The sequence below is a fragment of the Manduca sexta genome, chromosome 15, assembly GCF_014839805.1.
Source record: "Manduca sexta isolate Smith_Timp_Sample1 chromosome 15, JHU_Msex_v1.0, whole genome shotgun sequence".
In the NCBI taxonomy this organism is placed as follows: domain Eukaryota; kingdom Metazoa; phylum Arthropoda; class Insecta; order Lepidoptera; family Sphingidae; genus Manduca; species Manduca sexta.
Window position 1 is genome coordinate 8,159,220 of NC_051129.1, and position 13,074 is coordinate 8,172,293.

Here is a 13,074-nt window from a genome sequence, read left to right on the forward strand (position 1 = left end):
ACATCTTTTAGTAACCGAGTTTGTTTGTTTAAAATTAAAACCCTGTCAAAGATAACACTTAAAGATTCGATATCAACATACAATAAAATCTCGTACGGCCGTCTACATTTTTAATAAGTGACCGGAGTGTTTAATGAAATGAATTGTCCTCGCTTGTACTTGTTGGTTGGAATAAAATAAAAACATGTCGCACTGGAGGTGCTCCACTACAACTTGCTTAGTCTCGACATTACGTTTCGGGAAATCGTTAGCAACGCCTACGGTCAAACTTTTGTAGAGCTAGTAATTTATAGATACGTCCCTGAGTTTTGCTGAGTAGAATAGAACTTTTTGTATTTACTGCCGAATAATGGTAGAATCATATGTGTTATTTTATATTGCTTACAGTTATCTGTTGTTGCCATATTGTATAAAGCAAATTTTTTAAGAAATCTTTTAAGAAAATCAATCTGTATTCATTTAGATTTTTATTCTAGGTCTATTTTCCTCTTTTTTCGATACATCGCATTTAAATTCACATGTTTAAAGTTTATATTTATATTGAAACAAATATTGAGTAATTTTTAAGTAAAAAAATCTCACTGTATTGTTACGTGCCTCGTCTGAAGTACGAGATTGGAGTCTCATTGGATTTTACTCCAAATACGCTGCCATTAACAGTGCCACAAAGACACAGTCCAAACTTATCCTTAGATAATTAAAAAATGAATGAAATACACTGTCATTTCTCATAGATTATAAAGACTGCACAACCGTATCTCGGCGCATAAGGCGTCCTCACACTTATCCGAAACACCACACCCCGAATGCACTTAATGTACAAAATATTGTAATGTTATTATTATTTCATATGATAACCCGATGCTCTGCCTTTTCAATACCGGATAAAATAATTTCAAAGCAATGTGTGACTCGGTTCAGATAATCTTCGAGAAGATAGGGCATACTTTGATTATAAACATAAATTTTACTAATACTGTATGTTGTATTAATTTGACGCGTACAGTCTACGGTATAAGCCTTAAAGCGTCTATTTAATTAATGGCGGTAATTAACTCAAGATTAAATGGTGTACTGATGTTGGAGATTTTTTACGGTTTGTGTATTTTTGTCTGCGTTGTTTGTGTGTTTTGTATGAGCCTTTCGCTTACTTCGACAACATAAATATTTATTTGATTACGTAATTAAACTAATTACGAACATAGTAATATTTAAGTAATCATTAGGTTCTTGAGCCTTTTTACGTCTAGTTTCATAATGTAAGAAGCTTTATCGCCTTCTTAAAACGTTGTAATTTAAAACGATCTACTTCTTATCTTGCTAATATTACAAAAGCAAAAGTTCGCAATAATGTTTATTAGAATTTAACACAGAAACCACTAAACGGATTTGGATGAAATTTTGCACATAGATAGAGTATATCGTTAATTAACATATAAACTACATTTACGTCTAAAAAGTCGTGTTTTTAATATAAATCAAGGCGGGCAGAACCGTCAGAATCAACTAGTTTATAAATAAATACCTAGTCTACACTGAATATCATTACGAACTGAGGACTAAAATGAGCGTCATGATTCCAAACGTTATCACCTTCGCAACGAGCTTAGACTTGTAACTGGTTAATATAATTAGAAATATCAAGTTGGGATCCACTTAAGTCACGCATTTGTAATTAGAAATTAAAGTGTTATATTTATTGTGATATGTTGTATGCTAATGGACCACCGGCGTCGCTACGCAATGATTACATATTGTGTCGTAAATACGGGTTATTGAAGGATATTTGTTAGGTTGTTTAACATTAACTTGGCTGAATATACTGCCTCGGTCACCTCGTTGGTGTAGTTGTATTGTGTACGCAGTACGAGTACGATTATCGCGCTGAGGTCCCGGGTTCGAATCCCAGATCTGAAAACATAGTGACTGGGTTTTTCTCAAAATTATTCAGTCACAGCTTGGAGTCAGGAAGTTGGCGGTGTAATACAACCGAGGCTTGGAAAGCATGTAAAGTCGTTTGTATTGAGCCTAATCTCTCTTCGGTCAGTTTGTTATCTCACTGGTCTATGAGAGTGAAGAAGAGAGAGTGCAGCTGTGTGTTAGGCGCCCACTTGTGCTATTAGTACTATAATATTCGCGTACCTGGTTGATCTCCGCGCGAGATTGGCAACTGAGGCCCATTTAGAAGGGATTTATTTATTTTTGACAAGAAATGATTACCCCTCGGCTGTCGACACAATTATGCTGGCATGTAGGAACCGGATATAAACTACACACTTATGTGGGCTACTATGGCGGGTTTTAACACCTTGTGTACGATGATCACTATACGGGCGGATATAAAATATATCCTACCACCAGCATTTTTTTTTATATTGTAATAAATACCTAATGCGACGATAGCCTAGTTGGGTGTGGAACGGACTGCAGAGACGAATGTCCGCAGGTTCAAATCCCAAGGGCACACACCGCTGACTTTTCTAAAAAATCATGTGTGTATTCTTTGTGAATTTGTCGTCCGCTTTAACGGTGAAGGAAAACATCGTGAGGAAACCTGCACATCTGAGAAATTCTGTATAGGAATGTCGAGGGTGTGTGAAGTCTACTAACCCGCACTAGGTCAGCGTGGTGGACTAAGGCTTAATCCCTCTCAGTAGTAGAGGAGGCCCGTGCTCAGCAGTGGGCAAGTATATAATAAAGGGCTGATATTATTATTATTATATTAATAAATACCTAGATACTATCACCTTCTTTTAGTCTCATAATGTTCATCGTAAATAAAACAAATACCGCTTCTGATACTAAAAACACACGTCGTTCTCGTTTGCTGACTAACATGTGAATCATTCATTGCTTATTAATAGGTTCACGGTCGTACAATATGCGAAATGTGTATCGTTTTATTATCAAATATCTATGCCTACCATAAAAACTCAGCTCGTAAGTAAAATTAAAATATCCTAGTGTAATAACTCTTGTATTAATGTTATATCGTACATAAACACAGCGTATATGCGGCCAAGGTGGGGGACATAAAACTGGAAAGATCACAACCCGACCAAACTAAACGTAGGCAGACCCAATAAAATCCACTAAGCCATTTAAATCTCTCTAAACGACAGGGTTATCGTTTAATTTTACTGCAGAAAGCATTTCCATCACAATTCCAAGCGACTCCTTGTCATTTATTTTAAAGTGTTTGTGGCTTCGACTGGACCGTGCGTTATCATAAATCTTTTTTAAGATCCTACCATAAAGGAAGATAAGGTCGCACCCAATCGGCTAAAGATTGCCCCTCACCGAATTCACGATGCTGACGAATTGTCAGACGGACATTGATCATGTATTGACACGAATGGGCATTTGGAACGTTTTTATAATTTAACCGCTTCATTAAAAGGCCCTTTCGTGGAAATTGTTGATTGCTTAATTGTTATCGAAATTAAATTAATAATTAACGATCATAATTGAAATAATTGATCATTTTAATTTGAAATTGATGATATCAAAAGGATTTTTTATATGAATTTAGGTTAACTTATACCAAAGTTACGCAACATCAAGTTCTCCTTCACCTATTAAAAAATAATTGACGGATAAAGATCGTTTTTAGACTACTACAGTTATTGTAAACACTAATATTGTACGATTATTACCATATCTGTGGTAGTTATAATATTATATAATTAATTCGTCTATCAAAGAAACCTTGGCTAAGCCATGACATAACTTCAACACGGTCCAAAAAGACTTCAATGGTATTGCAATCTCATTGAAGACGTTTTATAGTTTATATTACTGTCAGGGATATATCCCAGCTATTTAAACAGCAGCAATATGTCCGTTCTATCAGATTTTTAATCTTAGGAAAAGGCGAATCTGAATGATTGAGTGGTGCCCGCGATCTCAGTAAATTGATTAAGTGTCTGAGCTTTAAGTATTTTCCGTGTGGCTTATGTATGTTGAATGATCAATTAAGTTGATCGACGTTTGACTCCGGTGATTCGGAGTCAAACACATCGGGGTCTTAATCCGAATGATGCGAGTTTTTTAGGGCATCCATACACCCAGTTTGGAGATATGTTATATAGAACGAGAATGCAGGTGAGTTATAGTAGTTTGTTTTATTTTAAAATAAATTAAGGATGTATATAAAATAGGAAGGATAAACGCACTTTCCTGTCGAGAATTTAAATGTTATAATTAAATAACTCTTTCTCACAGTAGTTTATGAACTTTACACAACGAAGAAAAACAGGAAAACACGAAAAAGGTTTTTGGTATGCAAAAATCACACGTATAGTCTGATATCAGCTAGTACATAATGTAGGTATGCCTACTATTGTATCTTGCTTTAAGAATAATATTATTGAATATATTGTTTTCATTTTCTCATAGAAGATGGTTCATGAATAAACAGTCCCACTTTAATTTAATCCTAAAATCTAGCATGTTTATCATTAACATGTATAATTTTATGGCCCGTTTATTAACAAAAATATTAAGATACCTTGTTTGATGCTAATTCGCGATTGTAGCCTGTGATTGTATTTATGTTAAATCTGTGTGAATGCAAGGTTTCGATCAAAGATAAAACATTGCATGTTATTAATTTAGAATCACAGATAATATGAATAATTTAAACACTAAAATTGAATGTTAAATCTAATGTGTCTACGCCTTTGCTTTGGAAAATTCTACGCAGTTATCTGGTTATATTTTTGCGTCCCAATGACCTTTTATGTTAAAAACCTTTAATATTCATTTTACTATGATATCGTCGGTTCTAGAGTAACAGATTCATACTTCGAAGGGTTAACTTATTACAACTAAAGGTTGCGTTCCCATTAAGAAGACTTATTGTCATTCTAAACTGATTGTTTGTTAGCTAAAATACATAAATTGCATTACTTCAAAAAATTATGCAGATAATTACCATTGCAGTGATAAAACGAAATATAGCGATTCAGAATGCTTAGTCAAATCAATATTTCTAGATTTTTCCACGTTCCCATTTTCTTATGTGGTATCATCGTAACTCTTTTTTTTCATAACGCAAAAAAGTTTTACTTCAGTATTTATTACCGGCCACCTGTTTGATGTTATCACACTCCACAGAATCTTTTACCCGGCAAAAATGAGTTTCTTGATTTTATTTTGATTTCGCAGAGAAATTACGCCTTTACCACTACCGTCTAGTCTTTAGAGGGGGACTGAGCGGCCATCTTGGATTCATTGGACTTATAGGACGGTGGACCGACATAGGACGGTGGCCGGGCTGACTCCCTACCACTGTACACCACGTTTCTTGACCTAGGATTCAAACTATGAATTCCCAGTTTACGATCTATGTTCATTGCTACTAGACCAATGAAGCGATAACAATATCTTTCAAATTCACCCACTTTTTATTCACATAGGAATTCGCAGAAGTGGCCCATATTGCAACCAATTGTTAAAATGAAAACCCACTTTGCCTGTATAGCATCGGTTTATGGCTGTAACTAATGCAATGTAATATATATCGCACTCTTCATAAAATAATGACCTATTTCAAAATTGTTAATTTGTGGCAGTCGTCGAAAAACTTAATTTTGTTTACTACCTTTTTTTTGAAGTTGCTATAAAATTTAGCTTATTAAAGATAGGTAATAAATTAAACCTATAGCATTAAGAGTGTGACTGGTGTATACATAATAAATAAATAATAATTACAACAATAAGATAACCCTTTCTAAACTATTAATATTAGTATCCCAGCACTTAAATCTTACCTACTAGGAAACCCAATCCTTTCAAGTTTCAAGTTTATCTTTAAATTAGGTTAACAAACTATCGAAATCTGGCCATCTAACTGTTCTTCTTTGGTTGCTTTTTAATTAATTGATGAACATTCGATATTGATATTTCGATGGCTACGATTGAGTTTGGTATGCGTTCAAATTTTGTTTACACTTAAAAACCATTGAGATGTTTAGATAAGTCGGTATTAGTTTCTCCTCCGTAATTAACGTGTGACACTTTGTCCTCACCATTTTAAGATATTGATTATCTGAATTAATTGATTTGTTGTATTGCTACGGTTTTTTATAGTTTTGGATTTCTTCTTCACTTTTAATATTTCCAAAATTTTAATGACAGTTATCGCATTTATTAATAAGTACGAAAAGTGCTAAAAAATGAAAATATATCGTTTAAAATTAAAATCAAAATGTATGAAACTGCATATTACAATCAAAAAATTAAACGAGAATAAGGTAAAATTTCGCCTTTATAATCGATACACAAAAAAACAAAGAACCTAATTTATAAGTGCTGAATCGACATTAGATACTTATAAATCCATTTCAAACATCGACAAAGATTCACTTAACAGTACAATAGACAAACAACTATAACCAGTAATGTTAAACGACGCATTTAATTTTATATCAAAAGTTATGTCCGTTTTTGTACGCGCACCACAAAAGATCTAATTGAAGCGAAAAAAGCAATGATTCTCAAATGATACGTGTTTGTTTGTATGATTGATGTATCGACGGGTCTACGCGGCTATTTAACAGTCGGTTAGACAAAATGGTGGAGTGTCGGTATGTGAAAGACGTCAGGGTGTCTTACCAGAGCATTGCTTGTATGCCCATTGGCGGATGTGGCCCGTGGTTCTCAAAGTTTACTTCAATTATGGAGGGAGCGTAAATATATTCAGATTTCCTGATGATTATCTTAAAGAATATTTGTGACAGGTTCGTTCGTAATATAGGCGGCGATAACTAAGTTCGGAGTGGAAAGTACTACCGAATCGCATGTCCATAGCTTCAAAAACCAAAGGGTACCGCTACCTTTTCTAAAGTTATGTGTTTATTCTTTGTGTATTATCAATTAATGAAAAGATCGTGAAGAAACTTACATACTTGAGAAATTCTGTATAAAAACTTGGAGTGTATCTGAAGTCTGTCAAACCGCAGTAGGCCAGCGTGGTGGATTAAAGCCCTCTCAGTAGTAGAGGAGGCCCGTGCACATCAGTGGAACAATATATAATGCAGGGCTAATAGAATGATGTATTACATATATGTACATATAATGTAGGTCGCGGTGAAGGTTGTAAATGTAAGATCTATTTTCAAATCAATGTGTATTAATTATTGCTGATGTTAGGAGCTCACTTTCTTAATACCTACATAAATCTTAATGCTTTCTAGCAACATCTCGGTGTTAATTTTCTGATAAAAAATCTTACCTGAAACACTGAATAAACAGAAATTGTCTAAGTAGCAATCATTTTATTTTTGTTTACATTACCGCAGACATTTTTAACCGAATTCAAAAAAAAGGAATTTGATTTTTTTATGTTCTTTTTTTTCGAAAGAATATAACTTCAGATTGGTCCCGTAGATTTCGTTCAAAATGGCTTCAGTAGTTAGGTTTTAAAACTAAAAAAAAAACTAGCATAATTATGTCATCCAAGTAAACGAAATTGCGAATTTTGCTTTCTTGTGACGTTTTTGTTAAGGCTTGCGTTCTAAATAACACCCTATTTAAAAAAGAGCAAAGTCAAAACTTTAAGATCCACTGTCCCAACAAATACAAAGCCAGGCCTGTGTGCGTGTCGTGATCACAATCAGGTTATTTCACTGGTAATTATGATACGGCGGGCGAGAGTGCGACCCGGGGTCAAACCGCGTCCGCATGTGGCACACGTGACTAACTACACGGATTTCATCTTATGTATCATATATTTGTTTATTTTTTATATATTTAGAACGGAATTTAACAGGTACTTTAATTTATTTGGCGATTTTGGTGATGGGAAGTAATAAATCGTCATGTTCAATCTACATCTAGGAGAAATGAGATAGCAAAATACAACTACCCATTTACCGTAATTTACGGATGTTAAAGTCGATAATAATATTATGGGGAGTGTCCCTAGGTGTATTAAGTAAAATTCATATGTAAATCGTATTTAAGGAATCGTGCTAAGATCATGAAAGCCATAAAGAAAAACGGTTTTTATTGTTGGAACATGCAATTACAAGCTTAAATATTTTTAAATGTTACAAAAAATATTACAATATTTCCAACAGTATAAACTCTCAATCAGCTCCGTACAGCTTAATTAATATTGCAGCGCTGATTTTCATCAAGGGTCCTAGGTGACCTACGGGGCCTAAATCGGTGGTATGCCAATTAAATATATGTTATAATAATAATATCAGCCCTGTATTATATACTGTTCCACTGTTGGACACGGGCCTCCTCTACTACTAAAAGGGACTAGGCCTTAGTCCACCACGCCGGCTTATTGCGGATTGGTAGACTTCACACACCCTTGAAATTCCTATAGAGAACTCCTCAGGTATGTTGGTTTCCTCACGATGTTTTCCTTCACCGTTAAAGGAAGCGATAATTCACAAAGAATACACACATATTTTTTTAGAAAAGTCAGAGGTGTGTGCCCTTGGGATTTGAACCTGCGGACATTTGTTTCGGCAGTTCGTTCCACAACCAACTAGGCTATCGCTATAACATAATTATTATGTTACACTTATATAACAGGTAAACAGATTACATAACCTTTTAAGAAACCGAAATTTTGATACAGATTACAGAACAAGACGGCAGTAAGTTATATATCCACTTCCTATCATTTCTTAGTAAGGTAACGTCCTTGAAATCTCTACCATTCTATTTATAAAAAGTATAGCTGTTTTGTTTTTGCGCAAATATTACCTTGTAGTCTCGTAGGTCAGTTTACCTGTTATAGTTGTAGATATAAGTAGGCATTAATATAACAATTTCTAAGACTAATTCTTGTGAAGTTTACATAATGAAGTGTTATTTTCTATTTTATTTATGCCTAATTGCGTTTCATAACGAACAGATTCCATCTGTTTTAGAAAGCGAATTTGAATACGATGAGTAAGGTATTTCTATGTCGAGAGAGTTTGGATGCTACTGGGTTGGGCTTAATTAGAAGTAGTAATTATGCAATTTGAAACACTCGTGTTCGTTTCTTGATGTAAAGGTTTTGAGGAAAACATTTGTGTTTTTAATTTTATACACGATGGCATCCTTTTTTTCTAGGAACTTATATATACATTTTTGAGTTCGAGTAATTTACTTTGTTTACTTTATAAGTACAAGGGTGGTGTTTCCGTATTTTATTATTTATATTTAATGGCAATGCAGACATTACTTTAAATTCTAAATGATTCCTCAGTAAAAATATCTTTATTAATAATTATTGATAGGTAAAGTTGTTATGATAGTTCTTTGACATCCAAAGATACGTCTGGATGCCATTGGAAATAGCATTTCTCTCATATGGTTTAAACTGCGAAGGCGTGTGTCCACATTAAAAAGTAAAGATCCATCGTGGGCGGCGACCCGGGGTCAAACGAATTGATAGATAAAAACCAGCTTGAGTGACGTCATATTTCTAATGCATGAATCTTATGAGACTGATAGGGAGGTCTGTTCATATATTACGACATAGCTGAGCATTTTATAGTAGAAATTTTCCGAAATAACCCTGTTTTTTAAATAATATTGTAAATAGGAATTTATAATTAGAATTTATTGTTTCTACGTAGCTCAGATGCTATTGCTCTATAGTAAGACTAGATTGATTTATTATGCATTTTTTCTTTCTAAACATACACAGCATTAATATAGATTCGAAAATGAGAAGGTCCTTTCCAATAGGAAGAAGACGCTAGTTGACGCTATAATTTTACTACGATTACCTTACTATAACTTGTATAGTCAATTTGGCCATAACAAAGAAGGAAATCAGAAATAATTCTAAAGCAAACTACCAACTGGCCACCAACCTTACTCAAAGGTAAATTAAAATAAATTAAACGATATGGAAAACACTCTTAGAGTATGAACAGGCCGAAACACGCAATGTTAACCGTCACGTAATGATTGGACGTTGATTTAACACGCTTGTTAATTTATACATCCGAGTGAGATAACACTTACAATGATTTATCACGCTGAATCGTATTTCCAGGTTTATCGCCGTTTTTCTTTTAATTTATAATCATTTTGTCTACGTTTGTATGAATTTGGATGTCGTGGGCTTTGTATGTGATTAAGTTGTAATGATTTGAAATTGGAATTTATTGTTTGCGAGTATTTTTCAATTACGATTATACATGCTTTAGGGGCGTATTAAGAAGTCAAATCTTTAGATTTGGATCAAATTACTCAGCATTTATATTTATTTTTACACATATTTTGCAGAATTATTCACAAAGCTGATCGAATTTCAAATCCCAGCAGCCCCTTTCAAAACGTCAGTGATTTGAAAATGGAACGGTTGTGCCCACGTGGCGGTGTCGTTTGCCCCCGCGCAGTATATCACGCGCCCGGACAGTGTTTCGCACTTCGCGACGCAGGACCCGCTTCGCACTCCGACCTTCAATTTTCATAAATTGCCTTCATATGGTGGAAATAATTTGCTGATTTGTCATTATCGGGCAGTTTTATTACTAACTGAGGTGTAGATCGCTTTTTGTGAATTATTTTTTTTCAAATCATGAATAAAATTACTGTTATCAAATATTATTAGAATTGACGACAGATTTTCAAAATTATTTTTCTAATCGGTTTCCTAGTTAGGGCTTACGCCATATTTCTTGGAAGATTTCTGTGCTATATGTGTTTATATTTTATGAACTTCAGCCCATAATATGATCATGTTTTTATGGAATAAAATAGTGATTGTCGCATCTACTAGCACCAAGGACTGTATCCACAATATAAACTTTTTCAGGCTCCTTGATATGTTTAACGTCAAACCCTCCTTTAGCTTCAGTATTGTCTTCCTCAATACTTCACATAGAACCATAATTGGCTTGGGGAGACTCAGTGTCTCCCACAGTCCTGACTCCATCCCTGTGAATGTGGCACCAGAGCGAAGAGTTACAATCCGCGGCCGCGCCGTGTTCACCGGCGGCCCACACTCTGATACCGCGTGATCTGTTTATTCCGAATAACAACGATGTGGGACACTAGATGTGTTATGGTATAGTTGGGAGTTTGTACATAAAAAGCACACACAGCCGAACATAGAACCATTTTTTAAAGTCGGTTAAAATAGTTCTGACTTTTGTTTCGTCCGTTTGCATGATGATTGTTTATGGAATAAAGTACAGGTAAAAAACATACAATAAATTGATTATTAGCCGCAAATTCAAATTCCATATTTAGTTATAGAAGATAGCATGGGTATATTATTGAAAGAATATTTAGAAACCATTCAGGAGCTCCTCAGATTAGCGCGTTCATACAAATTTTTAAGCTTTACATATTAGTATAGATTTTCGCTTCATCTACCATACTTATCCTATTTTATACTTAATGGCCATATCAAAATTATTAAATAAGTAATAAATGAATATAAAATTAAATGTAAATGATTAATTATTATTATGAATGGTTAAATATATAATCAGTAGGTAGATCTATAATGACATTTAATTTATTATGTTTGAAGATTCCGATTCTAATAAATTAGGCTTCACAGCGTCGCAGTAAGACTACGGACCATGAATAATTTAATTGAAGAAGTCCAAAAAATGCGTTAATATGTGGAAATATATATGATGGACCAATTCACGTGTTAGAATAAATGTAAAACAAAATGAATAGACTCAGAAAGACAGGTTATATGTATGCAGTATCTATACTTAATACTGAAGATTTTGTTTCTTTAAATCTCAGTAAAGTAAATCGATTTTAAAAAAAAATCCACTAATAGAAAGCTACCTGTTTCTTGTGTACTATAGGCTCTAAATCCAGGAAAATAATAATTCCAGAAAAAACATTTTCGCGCGGTCGGATACACAGGGCAATAGCTAGTGCAATATAAATGTAATATACAAATAAATGTAATGGCTATGTACCACGTTAAATAATGACTACTTCATTATTATTATTATTTAGTATATTTATAGAGAACATATTACGTGATGTAGTTTTCTGGATTGTTTGGAAAAATATATCTGGTCATAATAGAATGGAATGTACATAGAAATTTAATGATATATTTAACTTATACGTGATTGTGATGTGATCCCACTGTACCTGATGGTAAGTGGAGTGAGGTCCAATAGAATGTCGACTGACGACGCCATTATGTTGCCTGTTACCGCCGGAACCGGATATATACAGGCTGATCTCGGAACCCGACATGCTTCACTATGGCGAGTTTACACATAAAATATATCCTACTGCCAGCAATGATGGAATATATATTCAAGGACTCTTCCAGTACTACCTTATGAACTATCTTCGCATTGTCTCATTTTACGACGTGTCCACACTATTGTTCGCTTTACAATAGATTTTGTCTACATCGCTCTTGTTTTATAACCGGTTACTTTGCTATGTAGAAAAATTACCATTTGTTATCTTCGTTAACGACATGGCACGCGTACAGCCATCTCGTTTGGAACGCGATAACAATCGCTTGATTTAAATGGTGTTAATACATTTGAAGATTCGGTTATGGAATGGCGGAGAAAAAAAATTGTTGGGTAACAATGGTTTCTGCTGTTAGATATCTATGCTGCCTTGCTTATAACAAAATGCTCTTAAAGCTGCCATAACAGCTTTCAAAATAGCACACTAAACAAGCAGTTGAATTGAGAAAAAATACATTAAAATAGAAAATAGAATTACTTAATCTAATAAATCCAAACATATTTGCACAGATTTTACAGATGGGCAATAAAACCTTCAAAACACGAAAGCATTTACAAAAGTGATAGAAAAAAACACGACTATCTTTACACAAACCGCAGTGAACTTGTCGTGTAGAGGCTAAATAGAGCTATTAATTTTAACAGCTATTTAGGAATTCACTGAACATTATCGGAACGGAGCCGTATGCGGCTAAGACTAAACGCATTCCGAGTCAATGACATTCAACTGTTACTATAAACAACTTATGTCCAAGTGTGAATGAATGAGATCGGAATAATATGAATTGGGTGGAAAAATGGCGAAGTAGAGTTGACGGAGTGACTTGCAATTTGCCAGTCTTTAGAACTTTAATGATAA